Source organism: Silene latifolia, chromosome 1 (assembly GCF_048544455.1).
Source record: "Silene latifolia isolate original U9 population chromosome 1, ASM4854445v1, whole genome shotgun sequence".
In the NCBI taxonomy this organism is placed as follows: Eukaryota; Viridiplantae; Streptophyta; class Magnoliopsida; order Caryophyllales; family Caryophyllaceae; genus Silene; species Silene latifolia.
Genome location: NC_133526.1, coordinates 66,506,408 through 66,513,109, shown reverse-complemented (window position 1 = coordinate 66,513,109; position 6,702 = coordinate 66,506,408). Strand labels below are relative to the sequence as shown.

Sequence of the window (6,702 nt, the reverse complement as noted above, 5' to 3'; positions counted from 1 at the left end):
TCCTTTCCTACCAAGGGATCAAAACCTCAAAGAATATGCAAAACAAAGAACTAAAGACAATAAATGACCCAAATATGCACTAAAAAGCATGGGAACAAGGCTAATTCGGGGACTAAATGTGCTCTAATTATGGTCACATCAAATATCCCCAAACTGAACCTTTGCTCGTCCCGAGTAAAGAGGTGACAAAGACTAGGACCATTATTTAAACTAACCTAATAACATAGCCGATATGAGACAATTAGCGGGTCTCACTCCGCCCCTTCAACTCACAACAAGACAACCATGAGGTAGGATGCCTTCTTGCAAGGCAAGGTGGGTCTTGCCAAAATGGCGACACATCCAAACATTAAGCACACAAAATCAAATAATGGATGCATCTACAAAAGAATAGCCACTTTCCTCATCTAAGTGGCGGAAATTATCTACAAGGGAAGCAATTCAAGGGTACACACTCCTTCATAGATGCAATTTCTTCAAACTACTAAGCCTAGAAGGATACCAATAAATCACCTCCAAATTGTGTCAAGCTAGGGTACCTTTGTCCTCAATCGTTAAATGCTTTTGTCAAGAGTAGACTCCCTATGGTGTTAGAAACACTGGAGGATCGCGGAATTCCCCCTCTTGCCTAGACAAGAAGAAGGGTCGTCCCCTCTCTACCATGCACAAAAATGGATATGATGGATAAAGGGATCAATAGATATTTGAGTTTCACTTTGGGAGTTTGCTTTCGTTTTTGTTTTCCCCCCAATTTCTTGTGGCATATAACATTTGAGAACACTTTCTTTTGCCATTTCTTTTGATGTTTGGCATTTCAATACTTGACAACTTTCAACTTTTCTTTGCATTTCTTTTGAACATTTTCAAAGTCACCCCATATGTAGTGAGGGTGCCTTATATTTGAAGCTTTAGGAGTTCTATTTTTGCTCCTCTTTTCATTTGATGCATTTTTTTTTTTGCAAACTTTCTTTCACTTTTCATTTCATTGAACTCAAATTGATTTCTTTTTGTGCCCATTCCCTTTGATGACAAAAATGTGGTAGAACATGGATGATGGATGCATGCATTGTTTCAAGGGTCACCTTGGAATAAACGGTAGCCAAGGAGTTATCACACCATAAGGTACTCTTGACTAGGCCTTAATCCATGGGTCAAAGGATACTAGCATGACACATCCTAGGGTGTTTTACAAGTATTCTAACAAGCAAAGTCTTAAGAAGAAAAAGCATCTACTAGGGCCTATATACACTTGTCAAGCTTCCCAAGTAGACGGTTTCACAAAAGTTTTCTAACATGCAAACTACAAAGGAAATGAACTTGTTTTTGGTTTTTCAATTTTTCAAATTTTTATGGTTTTTCGAAATTTTTCAATTTTTTTGGATTTTTGAATAAAAGTTAAGTTAGAATTCCCCATCCCCACACTAATATGGGCGTTGTTCTCAATGGCCAAAATGATGGGAAATCATGCAAGCATGATGCATGAATTCTACACTAAATGCAAGCTACACTAATATACACTACATGATGCATGGGTTTTTGTTTATGACGGAGAGCGTAATTTAGATTACCTCCCGTTGCGTATGCATGTACTTCCCCAAACCGAGTTAGACATTATTTCTAATGTCCTAAAGTTGGGGGTATTTCATGCACACAAAATGCAATACATGAAACTAAATTTGTCATTTTGGATTTTCAAAAGTGGGAACAATAAAATAAGAACACCTCAATGGGGCCGAGGTGTTAGTCCTCTATGTTGCTAGGACTCAACCAAACATGATCAAGATAAAGTAAATAAAACAAAGAAAGAATTAAGCAAACCTCAAGAGGGTAGGAGCCTCCAAAGCTTGCTAGTCTTCCACCATATCATCATTATCATCATCTTCCTCAATAGAAGTAGACTCATCACCACTTCCCTCTTCACTTTCTTGTTCACTTTGTTCATCATCCTCTTCTTTTTCTTCACTAGCCTCTTCTTCAATGTTATCATCAACAACCTCATCACCGATAACCTCATTGTCACCCGGAATCTCACCACTAGATGCACTCGGAAAGAAGACTTCCCTATCCGCCCAACTAGGCAAAGGACATGAAGTATCAAGTAGTCCTTGCCTAGCTAAATGAAGGAGGGGTGGATATTGGGCTAAGTAAGCATCTTCCCGATCCTTAAAAGCTTGCTTGTGCATCTCTTGCATAAGTAGAGTCATATAATCGTTGCTTGCTTCAACACCTTCGGGTTTGAACTCTTGGTACTTGAAAGGATAGGGTGGTGTGACAATGGAAGAGGAGGGCATTTCAACTTCATCCCTTTGTTGTCGGATGATGTACTCGGCTTCTTTTGAGAGGGGATGGAGGTAGTTGGTCCGATGGACACTCAAACGACAAATCTTGGAAGGCAAAGTAAAAGATCTAGCCTCATTGGTGAGCCACCCATACTTGGTGTCAAGAGGGTTATGAGTGACCCACTTGTACTTGTTAATCATAGCATCCATGTCAATGAGATGACCACCTTTCTTCGCCACATACTTGCCATCCTTGTTGAAATTTGGATCAAAGAACTTAGCCAAAAGAGTGACTAGACCTCCATTTACAATAACGGTGGTGCCTTGCTTCCCACAATCAATATTTAGCCATATTTCCACCAAAAGCCTTAGAGAATTGTAAGGCTTGGTGAATTCCCTTCTAATATTTAAGGCCGACTCAAGAAGAACACAATCGAGCTTGGTAAAGTGGTTGGTGTCTTTTCTTGCAATGATAGTATTTCCGATGACCTTATGCCACACTCTAATGGCCGGATGGTGGACTAATAGAGCGCAACTAGCATGATAGTTCTCAAACTTCCTCCCGGAAATCGCCTCCCAAAGAGGAGCGGGGTCATACTTGCCGATATTCTTGAAATAACTAGGTGAATCACTAAGACCCAATACATTACCCAATGTTTCAAAGGTGATGCGCCTACTCACATTAGCTAGGCGGAACTCGATGTTTTCTCTTGTCTCTACCTTAGTGACTTTCAAATAACTCAAGAATTCTAAGGTAAGGGAGGGGTATGTCAATTCTTTTATAGCAAACAATTTTCCCAACCCCATGGCTTCAAAGAAGGCTTTAGTTTGTTCAAGGACACCCAACTTATTCAAGGCATCTTCACAAATAAACTTGGTGGATAGAAAGGATTTTCTAGCATACTTGGCAAATGTTTCCCTATGGGAGTTAGAAATGAAAATTACCTCCAGATAGTTCGAAAGTTGAGCAATTTCCGGAGTTGTTGATGTTGTTGCTTCCAAGGGAGGTTGTTGTTGTTGTACTTCCAAGTTTGAACTAGCTACCACCATAGCCAATGAGGCTTTCTTTGCTTGAAGACTCTTTTGTCTTGTTGAGAGTGCTTTTGCCTTAGGTGCCTTTGTTGCTCCTTTTGTCCTTGCCATTGATGATTAAACCAAGAAAAGAGTGAAAATCTTCAATTTCCAAGTATACCCAAAACGATTTTAAGATGAAAGGCTTTGCCTTTATAAATTCAAAAATCGACTCAAAGGTTGAAGATTTTGGTGCTTGGTTTGATTTTTGTTGAAAGAGGAGTGATTAATTGCTGTTAGAAGGAAGTTTTGATTTGATTTTGTTGGATGTGGATGAGGAAATCTTGTTTTGGTGATGGAGAGGATGAGGGTTTTGAGTTTTGGGGTTTATGGGTAGTGTTTTGAATGAAGGAATGAAGAAATGAATGTGGGATGGGGTTTATAAAAGACCCGAAAAATTTTGAATTGCAGGGGGAAGACGGGCGTGTTTCCTTCGGGACGCTCGGATTCTGCCTCTTTTTGCTTCAGGAATCTCGCCTAAAGACGGGCGTCTTTCAGGAAAGACGCTCGGATATGTCAACTGCGGGACGGGCGTCTTTCACTGAAGACGGGCGGATTCCTTTCCAGTGAATTTTCTTGTTTTTCTCAGCCAAAAAGACGGGCGTCTTTTCTTCCAGGACGGGCGTCTTTCTGAAGACGGGCAGATTCTCTTGCAGGACGCTCGGATTTATCAACAGTCCCAAAATTTCAAATTCTCAGCTCAGAAGGACGGGCGGTTTCTGACGAATATGCCCGGATTGCCTGAAGACGGGCGGATTCTCATGAAGACGCTCGGATTTAGCCCCTTTTACCCGGATTCAGTTCCATCCGTGTACTTGCATATCCCGTGTCATTTTTCGTTCTTCAAAATCCCGTGTTCTTCATTGTGGGGGCACTACTAAGGCATGAATAGCCTAGGCAATTGCTATCCCCACACTAAGCTAAAGCACTACACATCAATTGAAATCATTAGTCCCTCCCTCACTTCTCTCAAAAATGATAATTATCTTGATCAAAGTATAAAAATCCAAAAATGACAAAAATGCAATGTAAGAATTAAAATGCGAGTTAGGGAGTTAGAAATTTACAAATGGTGGTTTAGGGAGGACTCCACCAAACTCTCATCCTTAGTGAGATGTCATGGGGGCATGTCCAAGGTGTTGTTGATGTTGCTCAACACCTTGAAGAATTAATCAAAAGCTTGTTCATTATCGTGATAAAGATCTTCAATAGATCTTTGCCCTTGTTGTCGGTCTTGATCGATAGCATTACCAATATAGGGATTGAAAATCCCTTCAAACTCATCGTCCCAAAGACCACAAACTTCATCTACTTGATCACGAAAGATCTCTTGAGTTGATAGAGACAACTCTCCCATTTTGTTGTCTTGGCCAATGAGGCCATCCTCTTCATTGTTTGACTTTGGTGAGCTTTGCAAGCTCTCTTTGTTACAATTCACTTGCTCTTTGAATGGAGCATCTTCAATTTTCTTCTTCCATTGAAATTTCGACTTCTTCCTATCATCCTTCCGGCTATAATGATCAACCATAAAACATGGTTCATGCAAACGGGGAGCTATCATGGTCTTGTCAAGATTGAAAGTTATGCTCTCATCTCCCACTTCTAGAGTGAGCTCTCCATGCTTCACATTAATCACCGCACCCGCGGTGTGTAAGAAAGGTCTTCCTAGAATGATTGGAATGTTGGAGTCTTCTTCCATGTCAACAATGACAAAGTCCACCGGGATGAAAAATTTCCCAATTCTTACGGGAAAATATTCCCATATCCCTAATGGTGTCTTTGTCGATCTATCGGCCATTTGGAGTGTGATATTGGTGCATTTAAGCTCTCCCATCCCCAACCTTTTACTCACCGAGTACGGCATAACACTCACACTAGCCCCTAGATCACATAAGGCTTTGTTGATCGTGGTGTCGCCAATGGTACACGGTATTGAGAAGCTTCCCGGATCTTTGAGTTTTGGAGGTGAACTCCCTTGAAGTATTGCACTACTCACCTTAGTGAAGGCGATAGTCTCAAGCTTCCGGATTGACTTCTTCTTTGTGAGGATGTCTTTCATGTATTTTGCATAGGCCGGCACGTGATTAATTAATTCCGTGAAAGGAATTGAGACTTCCAAATTCTTCACAATTTCCATAAATTTTCCAAGTTGGTCATCAAATTTGGGCTTGGCTTGACGACTTGGAAAAGGAAGTCTAATCACAATGGGCTCCTTCTCCTTGACCTTGTCTTCATTTTTCTTTGAAATTTATTCTTTTGATGGTTCCCCATCCTTGGAGTTTTGCACAATTTCTTCTATGTCACTAGCTTCCACAACTTCATCCTCAACTTGCTTCTTCGGTGCTTCATACCTTGTACCACTCCTCAAGTGAATGGCACTAACCGTTTCATGTCTTGGGGGATTACTTTGAGGTGGTAATTGCCCCTTTTGTCTTTGTGAGCTTGAAGATGCTAGTTGAGTTAATTGGGTTTCCAACATTTTGGTGTGAGCTAGGATGCTGTTGATGGTGGTTTCCTTTGTTTGACTATCCTTTTGCATTTGAGTGAAAAACTCTTGTTGATTCTTTTGCATTTGGAGGACCGCTTTTTGAACATCAAAACATTGGTCATTTTGTTGATTGTATGGAGATTGATTTTGGTAACCTTGGTTTTGGTTGTAAAAGGGTCTTTGATTTTGGTTTCTCATGGGAGGTGGGGTGTATGTTGTTTGAGGGTTTTGAACATTTTGGCTTTTGTATGAGAGATTTGGATGGAATTTGGTGTTTTCATTGTAATAGTTTGAATAAGGGGTACCACTCTTGTATGCTTGGAAAGCATTCACTTGTTCATTTGTTCCCCTACATTCACTTTGGTCATGTCCCAAAGTTCCACAATTCTCACATATCTCACTTTGGATTGATGAAGATGCCATCATGGCATTAACATGATGCTTTGGTGATTTTGAGGCTTCTTCAAGTCTAGCCATAGCTTTTTCAAACTTCAAATTGATGGCATCAATGTGATCACTAAGTTGAGCACCCAATTGAGTCACAGAGTCCACTTCATGCTTTCCTCCTCTAGTAGCCTTGCGAGGTCTACTATATTGTGAGTTATGGACCGCCATTTACTCAATTTTATTCCAAGTTTGATTGTCATCAACTTCGGTGAACATTCCATTTGATCCCATGTTGAGAATGTTCCTTGAATCTTCATATAGACCGTTCCAAAATTGTTGTACCAAGAACCACTCGCTAAGTCCATGGTGAGGACATGAGCGACAAATTCCTTTGAATCGCTCCCAAGCTTCATACAAATTTCTTTTCCGGTGGATAGAACTTTTTGTAGAAAGCTAGAGCCAACTTCTTCCAAGAAT

The 6,702-nt window shown here is 40.5% G+C and overlaps 1 pseudogene; it reads left to right on the top strand.

Annotated features, from left to right (window-relative positions):
• Positions 1-6,583: 6,583 nt before the first annotated feature.
• Positions 6,584-6,702, top strand: LOC141620648 (small nucleolar RNA R71; annotated as a pseudogene).